Source organism: Canis aureus, chromosome 1, assembly GCF_053574225.1.
Source record: "Canis aureus isolate CA01 chromosome 1, VMU_Caureus_v.1.0, whole genome shotgun sequence".
Classification (NCBI taxonomy): Eukaryota; Metazoa; Chordata; class Mammalia; order Carnivora; family Canidae; genus Canis; species Canis aureus.
The window spans coordinates 44,725,893-44,743,029 of NC_135611.1; the positions used below are offsets into that span (position 1 = coordinate 44,725,893).

Genomic DNA, 17,137 nt, shown 5'->3' on the forward strand with positions numbered 1-17,137 from the left:
TGTATCAATTAAGCAAAGGCTTTTTTTTTTTTTTTTTTTTTTTAGCAAAGGCATTTTGAGTTAGATCCAGTCCCTGTTAGGCCCAGTCTTTGTTCAAACTATTAGGCTTTTCTGAATTAGTATTAAGTAAATAAGTTCCAAAATGATGTGTAACTGGGTGCATGCACATATAAAAGGGGCAGAAGAGCCCAAACTTCACCTCCTATTCCTGTTTCTGAGTCTGTTCCACAGATGGCCTTTGCCATGTCACCTTGAAATTTCCTCTGACATTAAGAAGGAAGTTTGCCCTGCTCTGTGGCTTATAATCATATCACTTACACTTGTGTATGCTTTATAGGTAATTGATTTCATTTTGGTCATAAAAACAAATCCTTGGAGTATGATCAGCTTGTTTTAGATGTAGAAACTGGACAGAGTCAGGGGAATCTGCTGAAGGTAATGACAGCAGGAAAATTAAAGCAAACATTAGGACCCCGTGCCCAGCACATCTTTCAAAAGAATGCCCAGCATCCTGGGAGGATGAATGAGATGCTGGTGTACTTATAAGTTTGATATTATCAGGAGAAATGAAGGAATTGATCTATCAATATACACATTTACATGTTACCAACTAAAGATACTAAGGACATTCCAATCAAAGATCAAATCTATCTACCTGGAAAACATTTCCACATCTTTTCACTTTTTAAAACCTGTTCTTTCTCTAGTGTGTCTCTCTCTAGTCTAGTATCCTGAGCATTCTTTGGCCTCTTCTAACAGTGGAAGAAAACTCAGAAATGTATTGATTGTTATGGTTCTCACTGAATTCTCATACATGTTGACCATCTCAACAGTTGATCTCAAGACTTGACAGGAGAAATACAACATACTGAAAAGTTCTCAGTTTTGTAAAAGATAAAATGAGATAAGATCAGGACCAAGAAAGAAGTCCTTGAAAAGACCTTTTATCTCTAACAGTTTCAGGGATAAGCTCTCATAGAAGTGGGTTTCCTTCCCTTCGGGACCCCATCAACTTTGTAGTTATGCCTTTATTAGTGTGACTATCTCATTAACATCTGTCTCCACATCAGACTGAAAGCCTCAGGAAAACAGGTGGAGTGAGTGTTTTTGCTTGCCCTTGTACCCTAAGCACTTAATAGTCTTGGTGTTCAGTAAATATTTGTAGGACACTTCTGGGGACACGGGACAAATAATTCCTGTGTGTATGACATTTCTACAGGGAAAGAGAGAGACCATGAAAACTATAGAGATAAAGCACTAAGAGTGGGAGTCCTTAGACATCTGAAGAGCTTCAAAATACCACCAAGCCAAGGATTTTCTCTAATAACAGCTGTTTTGCTTTCATGAATAAACTGAATTATACAAGTAGCCCAGATCCCCAGTGTGGAGATCAATAGGAAGATCATTACTTCAGACATGGCTGCAATATAAGGCATTAGGCCAAGTGAAGAAAAAGGGTCAGAGGCTTCAGTTAATATCCTCTATGGCAAGGATCACTGATGGGAATGGCTGGTATCCGCCATCGATGGTGACAGTGTCCTAAGTCTCATATTTTATCTCTCAGCCCAGGAGCTAAGAGTACAGCTCACTAGTGCCTCTGTATTTGGCCATGGGCTACTGATTCCCCATCTGTCTTCAGATAGGGAAGAGAGAGTCAATTTAACGTTTTTAACATAAATACTTACTGGTTAATTAATGAAAATCAAGATATAGAAACATAGAATCAAGATTAAATGTGTAAATTCTTAATTTTTGCTTTATGTAGCACTTGGTAAAATACTGGGTGGGTTGCCTGGATATTGGCTTCTTTCACACTGAAAAGGAAGCACCACCTGCTGGCCCTTTGGCAGGTCCCTTCCTTCTTTTTCAGAAATCTCCATGTTTGGACAAGAACTATGATCTTAAGTAAGTCAAGTAAAAAAAAAAAAAAAAGCCACAAACAACAACAACAACAACAACAACAACAACAACAGATTGCTACCTGACACAATAGTGTGTCTAGATGAAAAAAGAAATAATTTCGGGTTAATAAATATATATTTGCATTTCAGATGCTTAGTTGCAAACACAATCCTCTCCTCCTGCAATTTACCCTCTGTGAAAATTACTGCACAATCTCTAACAAAATAAGTTTTATTTTATTGAAATAAGGGTGGCTTGTGTGTCAAAACTGGTAGGTTTATCGGCTTTCAACTAAACTTCTACTTAAGCATCATTTTTTTGAAAGAATAAGTATGACCCCAGAATATTTTCTGAAAGCATGTATACAATCAAATATATATCTCCTACCTATAGAGCTAGGAGAAATTCTACTTGCTAATGAGATCAAAGAGGGGGAGAAGTATGAGGGAGTATAGTAATGTGTTGTGGATAATTACTATAAATTCCCCCATACATGAACCACCAATCTCAGAAACTAGAATACACTTAAATATTATTACAAAACCATATTGGAGATATATTTGATATTTCAGGATGAACTTTGGATTTCATAATGTGCCTACTCATAATTATAAGGAAGTTCTATAAAAAGTAGACCATATCTGATTTATTTTTTATTATCCTGGAGCTAAATATACTGTCTTCTAATTAAGTATGTTAAATAAACAAATAAATGATGTTGCCACAACTGAGAAGTGTCAGAATATGGAATTTTATTTAATAGATGCTTAGGTTAAAAAAAAATTGGTGCTTAGGTGGTATACTAATGTAATATTAAGAGGAAGATAAAATAACATTTTATTTATGCATGTATACCACATATATGTTTTAAAGATTTTAATATAGGTTCATTCAATCAATTCTCAAAATAACCATATATTGTACAAAGGGTTACTAACTCTCTTTGCCAGAAAAGGGTATAGAAGACACTTAACTATTTTTATGAGACTACCAAAACAAAGAAGGAAATTATGAGAAAAGAATATTATTAACAAATGTCCCACATGAACACAAACACAAAATGCTTTTAAAATATTTACAATATAGGGGCACCTGGGTGGCTTAGTGGCTGAGCATCTGCCTGCAGCTCAGGTCGTGATCTCAGGGTCCTGGGATTGACTCCCACATCCCCCATGGGAAGTCTGCTTCTCCCTCTGCCTATGTCTCTGCCTCTCTATCTGTGTCTCTCATGAATAAATAAATAAAGTCTTAAAAAAAATAAGATTAAATTAATAAAATAAAATATTTGCAATATATAAAAAGCAAAATATATTCCAGGAATACTAGTTTGCTTTCACTTTCAAAAATCAGTAAATATAGGGGCATCTGGTGGCACAGTCAGGGAGGCCTCTGACTCTTGGTTTCTGCTCAGGTCCTGAGCTCAGGGTGGTGAGATCAAGTTCTGTGTTGGGCTCTGCAATCAGAGGGGAGTCTGCCTAAGACTCTCTTTTCCTCTTCCTCTGCCCCTTCCCCCGCCACTTCTCTCTCTCTCTCTGTGTCTCTCTTTCTCTTTCTCTCTCAAATAAACAAATAAATAAATCTTTAAGAAGTATCAATCAACATAATTTAGCACATTGACCAAATGAAAGAGAAGGATTGTGTCATAGTAGATTCAGAAAAAGCATTTGAAAAAATTCAATACTCCTTCCTAAAAAAATAAAGAACGTCAGCAAATTATTACTAGAATTTCTTCAATATGAACAATGACATGTATAAAATGTTACAGCTAATTTCATACCTAATGGTGACCATTTACCAACTAAGATCAAAAAACAACACCAGAATATTCACTCTCACCATTTCTATTTAAAATTGTTCTGATTGGTTTAGCCAGAATAATAATCCAGGAAGAATAAATAGAAAGTATAAAACTTTAAAAAGAAGGAATAAAACTCTCTTCATTCACAAACAGCATGGTTATACACACAGAAAAATCCAAAGACATCTACAAAACAACTATTCCACAACTAATAACTGAATTAGCAAGGCCTCAGGAAATAGAGTCAACATACAAAACAATAATATTTCTATATAACAGTAATGAACAAATGGAAAAATTACATTTAAAAAATAATACTCTTTATAATAACATCAAAAAAACAAAAAATATGGATAAATTTTGCAAAAGATATCTAAAGTCTCTGCCCTAAAAATTACAAAACACGGCTAAGAAAAATTAAGAGAGATCTCCAATAAAGCTATGACAGCTGAGACAGCATGATATTGGTATGAGGAGGTAGAAATTGACAATAAGACAGAAGAGAGGGTTGAGAAAAAAAGACACACTTTTATAATCAAACTATTTTCAAGTAAACATCAGAGCAAATCAATGTGGAAAGAAAAGACATTTTTCAGTAATACTCCTGGAACAAGTGAATACCTTATAAAAAAAATTTAACTTTGGTTCCTACCTCATAGACCTAAATATAAAAGTGAACACTATAAAGCTTCCAGAAGAAAATAAAAAGAATACTTTCAAAAACTTGAGGTACATGAAGATTTCTCACCCAGGATGCAGAAAGTATAGAAGAAAAAATTAAAGATTTCTTCTCACTAAAAATGACATTAATAGGGGTGCCTGGGTGGCACAGTTAATTGAGCATCTGACTCTTGGTTTTGGCTCAGCTCATGATCTCAGAGTTGTGAGATCCAGCACCATGTCAGGCTTTGTTCAAAGTGCAGGGTCTACTTGAGACTCTCTCTCCCTCTTCCTCTACCCCACCCCACTGCACCTGCTTGCTCTCTCTCTCTCTCTCTCTCTCTCTCTGTAAAATAAAGAAACTTTAAAAATGACATTGATAGACTATGCAAACCACAGATGGGAGAAAATATTCACAAAGTGTCTATCAGGCAAAGGACCCATATCCAGAATATATAAAGAATTCTTTCAACTCAATAATAAAACGACAGACCAGCTAAAGATGGGCAAATGATTTGAACAGATACTTCACAAAAGATCTACGAATGTCCAAGAAGCACATGAAATGATGCTTAACATAGTGAATTATTAGGAAAACCCACAAACCTGCAATGAGATACTACTATAATGACAAAAAAATAAAAAGAAGTGAACAAGATGAGAAACAACCAGAACTCTCAGACATTACTAATGAGCATATAAAAAGCGACAACATTCTTTTTAAATGGTTGGCAGTTTCTTAATAAACACAACATACCTTCTGACCACCAGTTCTACTCTTTAATATTTACTCAAGAGAAAACAAAACATGCCTCTACACAAAGACATGTACATGAATATTCATAGTGACTCTATTTATAATAGTCTCAAACAGAAAACATTTCAAATGTCTAAAAAGAGGAAAAGAAGTAAACAAATTGTGATATATGATACAATAGGCAGCAATAAACAGAAATGATACATGCAACAGCATAAATCAATCTCACATGCATTATGCTGAACAAAAGAAGCCAGATCCGTAAGTACATGCCAGGTAATGCCATTGATATGGATTCTGGAACAGACAAAACCAATCTGTGGAGAAAGAAATCAGAATGACGATTGAGGCTGGAGAGAGAAGAGCAGCAGGACTGACTGTAATAGAGCAAGAAGAGAAATACTCTGGATCTTGGTAACAGCATGGGTTATATGAATATGTGCATTTGTTAAAACTCAGAACTAAAACACTTATGAGCGGTGCACCCCACTATATGGAAACTATACTCCAACAAAGTAATTTAAAGTGAAGATGGTTATTAGACAATATTATTTTGATGAAGTGAAAATTAGACGTGAAACAAAGCAATAAAATAGGGCAAATTCATTCCACTCTTCCCCTCTAGGAGTCTAAGCTCCAGGCTGTGGATGAAATGGAAAGCACAAATCTGTTTTCCTTTCCATCTGACTAGAATCACAGCATGCTTCTCATTTTAAAGATACATATTTTCCAAGCAACATGCTCCTGATGTCAATAGTTAACCCCCCCTCCCATTTGGCCCATAAACCAAACCTATCCTCATCATCCAAAACCTGCAGAAGATATGGGGATCAGTTCCAACATTAGCTGTGTTAGTAGAACTATGTATTTCTGTCTCCAGCAGGATGCCTTCCAGGGAGACTGTCAAGGGTAAGTCTGAATATATATGATTTTTACTTTACATGCTGACTTTAGAACTTAATTAGGGTAAGCTCTGATTTTGCAGTAATTGTTCCTATGTAAGTTGATAAGTAATATATGCTAGATCCAAATGAATAACTGAATTCCTATCAGATGATTCTTGCTGCTCTGGTTATAATTAAATGTACTGATTATACTTGAAGTGCATTAAAATTCTCCTTAATCCTTTTTCTTCCCTCCCCCTACCAAAAATCATGAACTATTTATAAAACTTTCAGAGTCTCTTCATTTGGTTTTACTTATCTGAACTCATAAGCCATGCATGGTAAATTTCAGACCTATAATTTGTGGTTTCCTGCTTCCAAGATTACTCCAGAGCAGTTCTCCTGTGACTGTTTTGCTAGTTAAATATTTACACATATTCACGGGGTACACAGGCAGTTCATATTTGACATGATTTAACAGCATCTACATCTGTTTCTCATTATAATATGACTGGAAAATGTGCCTACTAAACATTTTTTAATATAGTTGTCCAAAACATTGTTTCAACTCTCATCTTGAGACATTTCTATGTAAAGAAAACAAGTTAAGATGGCCCCTCTCGGGCCCTGTTTCCTTCTTAATTTCCCTTCCTCTGGCTTTGGATCCTCTCTTGCTAGCAATTATTATTTTCCAAGTGTAACCAAAATATGGGTAATGTCTTATTTTTATCAGTGTGTTAAAGACACAAAATCAATGGGGATGTGAAGGGAAAATAATCTATGTAAATAAAAAAGCCAACCAAATGTAAAAACTGGCTTTGGGTTTGGTACTCCAAGGTGAGCAAGACTGCATTTGAATAAAGTCCCTGCAGATATAAAAATGCTTCAAAGCTGTTTCATGTTCCCAGTGCACAACTTCAAGCATGGTCCTTCCAAATAGAAGACAAAATAAAGAAGAAGAAGAAGAAGGAGAAGCAAAAGGAGGAGGAGGAGGAGGAGGAGGAGGAGGAGGAGGAGGAGGAGAAAAAGGAGAGGAAGAAAATGAAGGAAAGGAAGAAGCAGCAAAGAAAGTTTTTGACTTTCAAGAGATAATAACTTCTAAGTCCCCCAAATTTTAAATCACAACACAAACATCTGTTCTAACTCTTCCCCTGTCTGTTTAACAAAGTGAATCAAATTTTAAATTCATATATTTTCCCAAAAATATAAAGCATAGTTAAATTAGGAGAGTATTCTCCTCAGAACAGTAATTTAGAATAAATTGATATTGTATGAATTTCATTCTGTTGTTTTGGGTTTCAATCCACAAGCCTGTTTTCTCATTTCTAGTCATATATTGTTACCTGAAGCAATCACAAGGTACCATGAAAACAAAACGAAAACTCCTGGGTGAATTATAAATCCTAGAAGCCAATCATAGTTCATATGTATTCAAGAAGCTAAAATCAAAGGGATTAGGGATGATTATTTTCAACCATTTTGAGACTCATTTTTCCAATTTGTGTCTAACTCAAGACCTTCATTTTTTTTCTTTCTTCTTCCCTGATTATATCTTGGCCCCTTCACAGCTCGTTACACTCTGGAAAGAAAGAGATTGGATAAAATAAAACGAGATGAAACTAAAATGAGTGCAATTGGCCTCAACAGCCCTGAGGAAAAACTTTTAAAAGGCCTAGAAAACTTGGCTCTAATAAAACTTGTGCATCTGAGGATTTAAATAATCTTCAATATTCTTAATTCCTGTCCTTCTGAGACATAGTTTGTAGACATTCTATTTTATGAAATAATATGAAATTTTCTCAAATCCAGCTATCACACTGTATACTCAGAGAAGCACTTCCTAGGATACTATATATTTTCTCAAACAAACAGATATAAAAATAGATATATAGATATGTATGTACATACATACACACGTACACACACATGCATGCACACACATAAGTAAGTGTTAATTTTGGTTTGCTGTTCTGATACTTCAAATACCTATACTGATTTTAGAAGAAAGTAAGTAATCACATTATGTGAATAAACAACTTGCAGATGATGCAAACATTTTTTACTTATGAACTATCATTACATAGTAGATAAACATTCCAGGAAAGAGGATAATATGTACATTTAAATTTCTTTCTCAGCTTCTAGACAGGTAAAACATAATGAGTATCCAAAAACCCAAAGAACATTATAAAATCTTCCAGAAGGTAGAGGAGGGAATAGTTCCCAACTCTTTTTATGATGACAGCAGAACCTTGATACCAAAACCTGACATAGATATTATAAGAAAATTGCAGACCAGCATCTTTCATGAACATAGATGTAAAAATTCACAGCAAAATACTGGCAAAATTGAATCCAGCAATATAGAGAAAGGATATTATAACTATGGGGAGTTGATTCCAGATTTAACATTTAAAAATCAATCAATATAAATCATCATGTTAACAGAATAAAGAGAGTAACCCATATGATCATTTAAATAGATGCAGAAAATGTATTTGCCAAAATTCAAAACCCATTTGTGATTAAAAATATGAAAGCATGCAAGTTATAGAAGGGAACTTCATCTCATAAAAAGCCATCTATGAAAAAAAGAAACTTACAGCTAACATCTTATTTATGGTAAAATATTAAGTACTTCCCTATTGTTAAGAACAAGCAAAAGATGTCCCATCTCACAACTTCTACTTATTCTTGTATGGGCAGTGATAGTGCAATAAAAATAAGAAAAAAAAGACTTAGAGACTTAGAAAAAGACATAACTGTCTTTTATAGAAAATCTTAAGGAAAATCAGAGGAGTCTGGGTGGCTCACTTGATTAAGCATCTGCCATCAGCTCAGGCCATGATCCCAGGGTCCTGGGATCAAGCCTCTTGTGACCTTCCTGCTCATGGAGAGCCTGCTTCTCCCTCTCCTCCTCATTTGTGCTCTCTCTCTCACTATCTCTCTCTCTCTCTCAAATAAATCAATAAAAACTTAATTAAAAAAAAAAAGAAGGAAGGAAAGTCTTAAAGAAAATCAAAACCTTGTTTAGAAAATCCTAAGGAATTCATGTAGAAAATCCTAATAAATCTTCTAAAAGAAAATTCTTAGAAGTAATCATTGAATTTAGCATGGTCACAGGATAAAAGATTAATATAAAAAATTCTATTATATTTCTATATAGCAGCAAAAAACTGAGAAATAATATTTTAAAAACAATTCCCTTTACCTTATCATCAAAGAATAAGTAGGGATAATTTTAACCAAAGCATGTAAGATCTCTAAACTGAAAACTACTATGAATTGCTGAGAGAAGATCTAAAGAAAATGTAAATAAATAGAGACATATGATCATGGATAAGAAGACTTAAAATTATTCAGATATCAATTCTCCCTATACTGGCTGGTATGGTCAATTCACTCCCAAAGAGAATCACCAGCAAGCTGTTTCTGTAGAAATTGACAAGCTGATTCTAAAATTTTTGTGGAAATGCAATGGACCTATGATAGCAAAAATAATTTTGAAAAAGAAAAATAAAGGTGAGGGATTCATAGTACTCTCTAATGTCAAAACTTATTATTAAGCTAGAGAATCCAGACAGTGTGGAATTGGTGCAAGAAAAGATAAGTAGATCACTGATATGAAATAGAGAATCCAGAAATAAATTCATACATCAGTGAATTTATTTTCAACAAAGAAACCAAAGTAATTCAAAGGGAAATGAAAGTTTTTTTCTTTTTTTTTTTCTTCAAACAGATCTGGAAATTTGGATACTTCTATAGGAAAAAGTAAATATCAACTTTTACTTACTCTAAAAACAAAAATTAACTTAAAATGCCTTTTATATTCAAAGTAAAAGCTATAATAATGCTTCCAAATGAAAACATAGGATAATACCTTCACAATCTCAGGGTAAGCAACGATTTCTTAGATGTGACACAAATTGCACAAAATATAAAATAATCTAATAGATTAGATGAAATAAAAAAAACATAAGCTATTGCTCATCAAGATTTCTTTTTTTTTTAATATTTTACTTATTTATTCATGAGAGAGGCAAAGACATAGGCAGAGGGAGAAGCAGGCTCCTTGAGGGAAGCCTGATGTGGGACTCAATCCCAGGACCCTGGGATCACACCCTGAGCCAAAGGCAGATGTTCAACCACTGAGCCACCCAGGCATCCCGAGATTTCTTGTTTTTTAAGATTTTATTTACTTACTTGAGAGAGCTCAAGCACAGAGAGAGAGAGGGAAAGCCAGATGCAGGACTTAATCCCAGGACCCTGAAATCATGACCTGAGCCCAAGGCAGACGCTTAACCAACTAAGCCACCCAGGCACCCCTCATCAAGACTTCTTAAGATAAAAAGGCAAGTGATAGGCCAGGAGAAAATATTCATAATGAATATATGTAACTAGAAGACTGTATCCAGAATATATAAAAAATCTAACAAACAAATAGGAAAAAAGATGAACAATCCATTAAAAACAGAAAATAAACTTGAGCAAACCCTTCACAAAAAAAAAAAAAAAAAGATATAGCTAATAAGTATATGAGAATGTGCTCAACATTTCATCAAGGAAACACAAGTTTTGCTTTTAACAGGATAACTTAAATCAAAATAATTGACAACACTGAATATTGAGAGTAAGTAGGACAACGATGACACTCAGTATAACTACCGGATTTTAAGATAGGACAGACACTTTGGAAAATGTTTTCCTATACCTACCCTACCAATTTCACTCCAAGTAATTACTCAAAGAGAAAAAAACTAAATGTCTTCAAAGCTTTTCATAGTAACTTAATTATAATTATAATAACAAAAATTTGGAAAAACTCAACTATTCATCAAAAATAATGGTTGAATACATTATCATATATCCAAACAATGTAATTATATTCAGCAATGAAAAGAATGAACTGCTGACATGCAAAGCAACATGAACCATCTTAGAAACACATAAGAGTACTTACTGTAAAATTCCATCTATACGAACTTCAAAATAAAAAATAAAATAAAAAAATAAAAGGAAAACTAATCTATAGTGGATAAAAATCAGAATAGTGTAATACATAGTGAGTGGAAATTTACAGAAAGGAGGTTCAGAAAACCTCTGGAATAATGGAAGAGTTCTATTTCTGAGTGTAGTGGTAGTTATATGGGTATACACATTCATGAAATTTAAAATTGTACACTTAATAAAGAAGTGCCCAAAAAATAAAAGGATAGAAACATGTTTTGAGGGCATATTAGCCAATCTGAAAAGCCAATCTACCAAAACCAGAACAATTTAAACAACAAAATAACAAAATAACAAAAATAAGGATTCCTTCATTTATTCATTCAGTAAAGGTATGTTGAACGCTTACTATGTGTCACATGTCAAATGCTTACTATGTGTCAAGCAGTGCTACCGGTAGTAGAGAATCAGTGTGGGTATGGTCTATAACATCTTTAATATCTTCAAGTTTATAATCTAGTGGAAAAAAAACAGATTTTTAAAAACTTAATAATTAAATCATCAAGGGAAGTATTAGAAAGTAATATCAAAGACAAAGGGAGAGAAAAATGTGAAAGTGTCTGGGTGGCTCCTTCAGATTGAGGGAAAACTTCTCTAAGGGGCTGACTTCTGACAAAGATCTAAATGGTTAGAAAGATTTTACCATGTAAAGTCCAAGAGGAAGAGTACTACAGGCAGGAGGAATGGGTAGTGCAAAACCCCTCATAAGTACAAGCATTTCCTGTCAAGATGGAGTAACAGATTCTGGGTTCACCCTCCTTGCTGAAACAACAACAAAAATAGACAAATTATATGAAACAATGGCTCTCATGGCGTTGGAAGTCAGGAATGTAGGACAGTGATCCCCAAGAGATAAGAAACCAACAAGGTAAGTCTCAAGATTACATCAGTTGAATGCATGGAGAAAGCTTTCAGTCCGTAGAGGAAATTGAGAACTCAAAGTTGAGAAAACTCAGAAAGACCTCTTTGCTGGAGACTCCAAAGCAATCAGTTCACAGGGCAGAGGAACAGAAAAAAGACAGCTATATAGAAAAAGGCCTCCAGAGGTTTGCAGAGGATCTCCTTTCAGACTCACGAGGAGTAATGGTTAATAGAGCCAACAAAGGAGCTAAAGTAAACTCAGAAAAAATATTCACGAAGAAGACAGAATAAGAGAAAAGGGAAGAAAAAATCAACATGGCAAATAGAAAGCAAATAGCAATATGGTCAGTTTAAAACCAACCATATAAATAATCATGCTTCATGTAAATGCTCTGACACTCCAATAAAAGACATAGATTGTCAAATTCGATACAAAAAAACAATATCCAACTATGTCATATAAGAAATGCATCAAAAATAAGGACACAAATAGGTTAATAGAAAGGATATAAAGAGATAAACCTAAAGTAAATCAAAAGAAAGCCACATTAATATCAGAAAAATATATTTAGGGCAAAGTATAGTAGCTGGGATATAAAACAGCACTTCATAATGACAAAGGGATCAATTCATCAAGAAGATCTAAAAACCCTAGAAGTTTATGCAGCTAATAACAGAGTTTCAAAATACAAGTAGCAAAAACTGATAAAAAAAAAAAACTGCCAGAAAAAAATAGAAAACTCACCATTAGTCAGATTTCAGCTCTTCTTGCTCCTGCCAGCAGTGATACATGTGTTAAAATTGATGAACCTACAGTGACACATCATTATCCAAAGTCCATAGTTTACAGTAAGGTTCATTCTTGCTGTTGTACATTCTATGGGTTTTGAAAAATCTGTGATGGCATGTATCCACTAGAATAGTAACATAGACTATTTTCATTGCCCTAAAAATCCTCTCCCTACTCCCAACCCATCAACCTCTGATTTTTTACTGTCTCCACAGTTTTACTTTTTCCAGAATGTCATACAGTTGAAATCATACAGTAGTAGCCTTTTCAAATTGGCTTCTTTCATTTAAAAGATTCCTTAAACTTCCTCCATGTTTTTTTTTTTTCATGGCTTAATAGCTCATTTCCATTTAGCATTTTAAATATATTCTAGCCTCTGGATGTGCTACAGTTTGTTTATCCATTCCCCTATTAAGGAAATCTTGGTTGCTTCCCAGTTTTGGCAGCCACATTGCCCAATATCTATAAACATCCGTTGTGCAGGTTTTTGCTGCGACATAAGTTTTCAGCTCCTTCGGGTAAATAAACACAGAGTACAATTGAAAGATAGTATGGTAAGGATAGGTTTTGTTCCATAAGAAATCACCAAACTGTCTTCCAAAATAGCTGTGCTCTTTCAAATCCTCATCAAGGTATGGGCGTTCTTATGGCTCCACTTCCCCACCGTCGTTTGGTGTTGTCAGTGTTCTGGATTTGGGCCATTCTAATAGATTGTTTTAATTTTCATTTCGCTAACAAGGTAAGATGTTGAGCATCTTTCATATGCTTATTTGTCTTCTGTATCTTTGGTGAGATGTATGTGCAAATATTTTGCCCATTTTTTAATCATGTTGCTTGTTTTCTTTTTGTTGAGTTTTAAGAATTCCTTGTATATTTTGGATAGCAGTCCTTTTATCAGATACGCCTTTGCAAATATTTTCCCAAATCTGTGGCTTGTCTTCTTATTCTCTGATAATGATTATATTTTAATGCAGCACATTTTATTTTTTTAAGATTTTATTTATTTATTCATAGAGACACACAGAGAGAGAGAGAGAGAGAGGTAGAGACACAGGCAGAGGGAGCAGCAGGCTCCAGGCAGGGAGCCTGACGTGGGACTCGATCCCAGGTCTCCAGGATCACACCCCGGGCTGCAAGCAGTGCTAAACCACTGAGCCACCGGGGCTGCCCATAATGCAGCACATTTTAACACTAGCTGTGCCTTCAGTTCACCAAGTCTAGCTAGGTATATATTGAAAGATAATTAAGATAAAAATAAAAGTAGTGTCAGAAACACAAAGTCACAAAACATACTCCTAGGTCCTGTCACCCAAGCATTAGCTGCTATTCGCAAATCCACTTAGACTTTTGGAAAATTAACAAAATGAATTCTGTTGATGTTGTTCAGCAAGTCAGATTTTTCCATGTGATTGTAGGCACCCCTAAGATCATGGAATGAAGAGTAACAAAAAGACAACAAGGATGGAAACAATGATATTGTTTGATATTTTGCTCCCTGCTATCATCACTGTTACAGTGTTTAAAAATTACGGAAACTTTTAAGTTTTCCTTTGTGGCAATGGTTGTTTGTTTTATTTGTTGGGAGCAATGTGAGGGATCAGTTTTAAATAACACACCCTTGTTATTCCAATTTACACAGCTAAAGTTGTTAAACTGAAAGAAATGTAGATTTCCAAGCTTTAGATAAGGTCAAAAATGTCAAAATCTTGCCTATCAGGTCACCTTTCTCACTCTTCACTATCTACTTTTGTAAGTTTGGAATTTTCCATGATAACAAAGTTAATTTTTTAAAAATGAATGCTTAAATACATTGAAATTTAGTAATGTAGCTTAATATCTAATAGCATGTGGAAAACATCTAATAAAGCCACATTTCATCAAATTAATTTTAAGTAAAAGATTTGAGCATATGAGATAATATAACTATTAGAGCAAATTAGGGGAATTTATTTCCTTTTGAAGATGAGAAAGCTATCCTAAGCAATATACGAAACCCAAATTCCAAAAAGATTAGTGAACATGACTACATTAAAAAATGTTTTTTTCTGCACAGAAAAAAAAAAAAACCACCATACAAAGTCAAAGACAAATGATCAACTGAGAAAAATATTTCGACACATATGACAATGAGCTCATTTCCTTCATATATAAAGACCTCTTACAAATCAGTTATAAAAGTCCATTAAATCAATAGAAAAATTGACAAAGAACTTTGAGGCAGTTCATAGAAAAGAAACACAAATGGTTTATAAGATATGACATCATCAAGAAAAGAAAAATAAAATGTCAATATTATATAATTTTTCATTTATTTGAAGCAATTCTTAAAATCTATGTCATTTAGATATTTAATTGAATAAAATCAACATGTAGAACTATCTATATGGTGTGCCTCTACCTGTTTAAAAACAACCATATACGGCACGCCTGAGTAGCTTAGGGGTTTAGTGTCTGCCTTCGGCTCAGGGCCTGATCCGGGTCCAGGATAGAGTCTCACATTGAGCTCCCTGTGGAGTCCTGCATGGAGCTCCCTGTGGGGAGCCTGCTTCTCCCTCTGCCTGTGTCTCTGCCTCTCTCTCTGTCTCTCATGAATAAATATAATTAAAATATTAAAATATATATATAAATGTAAATGTGTATATATACACACATATATGTATGTATGTATGCTTAGATATGCATAGAACATTCTAGAAGAACATTATGCAAACTGGTTACTGTGGTTTCTTCTATAGTGGGAGTCTGGAAGTCCTAGATAAGGAGTAAGCATAACTTTTCATCCTGTGTTCTTTCAAATGTTTAAATTTTTAAATGAATGTCTGTATTACCTTACCAATAAAGAATACCTAGTTAATAAACTGTTTTATTCAACAAATATTTACTGAGCGTCTGCTTTGTGCCAATCACTCTTTTAAGCACTGGGAATACATAGAGTGGGCAATAACGTGAATCTCTAACATGATTCTGGGGGGAAGATAATAAAAGTTTTGAATGAATTCTGTTCAGCCTAGTAATTTTGACTGCAACTTCATGAATATTTCCTTTGGATGTCCCTTTTTTAAATTTAAGTGAATATATTCAGTTTCATATAAAGTAGTTGCTAGAGTTTCTTCTTGACACAATTGTCATTATCATAATTAGGATGGACCTTGCTGAGTTAGAAGAAGCAAGATGAAGTACATCCTTTATGCTGCCATATGTATTCATATCATTTAAGAATTTTGTTCTCTTTGCAACAAAACTTCCAATCCTCTGTCTTTTTTATGGTTTATCTATTTTTTTAAATGTTTTATGTATTTATTTGATAGAGAGAGAGCACAAGCAGGGGGAATGGTGGGCAGAAGGAAAAGGAGAAGCAGGCTCCCTGACATGGGGCTCCATCCCAAGACCCTAGAGATCATAACCTGTGCCCAAGGCAGACACTTAATGGACTGAGCCACCTAAGATGCCCCTATCATTTACCTATTGAGAGTTAGGAAGCTTCTTACTCCCTTACCAGTTAATCCATTTTTTTAGAATTTAATCTAACTTATGTCCTAAAGATTCAGAACAAAAACAATCCCCGAGTTGCTTACTGTTCTCATTTCCATTGCATTCCTAGATCTTTTCCCCTAGATACAGAACAACAAGGTCAACAAAATGTGAAGTTACATCTGTTAAGACTGATTCACTTGCAAAGAAAAAAAAAAACATATTTTGGTTAAAGGGTGGAGTAAGGCAAAGAACAGTATTTCTAAAACATGTTTAATGAACCCTAAGCTTGCTCAGTTCTGCCAGAAAGGTGTTCCTTGGCCAATAAACTGGGGAAAACTGCTTATTAAATTTCCCTACAATTAAGGGTGCCTGGCTGGCTCAGTTGGTTAAGCCTCTGACTCTTGGTTTTGGCTCAGGTCATGAACTCATGGGTGGTGGGATTGAGCCCCACAATGGGCTCCTCCCTCAGTGGGGAGTCTGCTTAAAAGAATCTCTCTGTCTACCCCTCCCCCTTTCTCTCTCTCTCTCTCTCTCTCTCTCTCAAAATGGATAAATAAATCTCAAAAAAAAAAAAAAAACTCCCTATAATAAAATCTTTTCCCATGTGGGAGATTTACAACACATATCAGCATGTTAGAAGTGAGTTAGATAGACAGTTCGGTAGTCATGGCTGGGGTCCCTAACAAGAAAATATGGCGTCAGGACAGCTAAGATAAAATAGCACTGACATCCTGTTTTGCAGCTTAGACAGGAGTGCACTAGCATTCTGCTTTGCAGCCTTTCCAGAAGTGACTTCTGCAAAAGTCCTAAAATAAAACAACGCAAGACATTTGTCCCTATCAGGGGCAAAGGGCAATTAAGACATAAGCCCCCAGATGTCAGCCAAAAAGATCATCAGCACGTGGACATGAACCTAATAGGTAGACAACTACCTGGCCAAAGCCCCAACTGGCACAACTCAGCACACCCTAATTGCTAAAGATAGTTCCACAAAAAAGCTCACA

The 17,137-nt window shown here is 34.7% G+C and overlaps 1 protein-coding gene and 1 long non-coding RNA gene across 13 annotated transcripts in view; one reads left to right on the plus strand and one right to left on the minus strand.

The window, feature by feature from the left end:
• The window catches only part of IPCEF1 (interaction protein for cytohesin exchange factors 1), a 174,832-nt gene that overhangs the window by 144,566 nt on the left and 13,129 nt on the right, over positions 1-17,137 (minus strand). The window lies entirely within an intron of this gene.
• On the plus strand, positions 5,747-7,282 carry LOC144314081 (uncharacterized). Its single transcript, XR_013379735.1, has 2 exons — positions 5,747-6,026; positions 6,910-7,282. It is a non-coding gene; the product is annotated as an uncharacterized LOC144314081 (long non-coding RNA).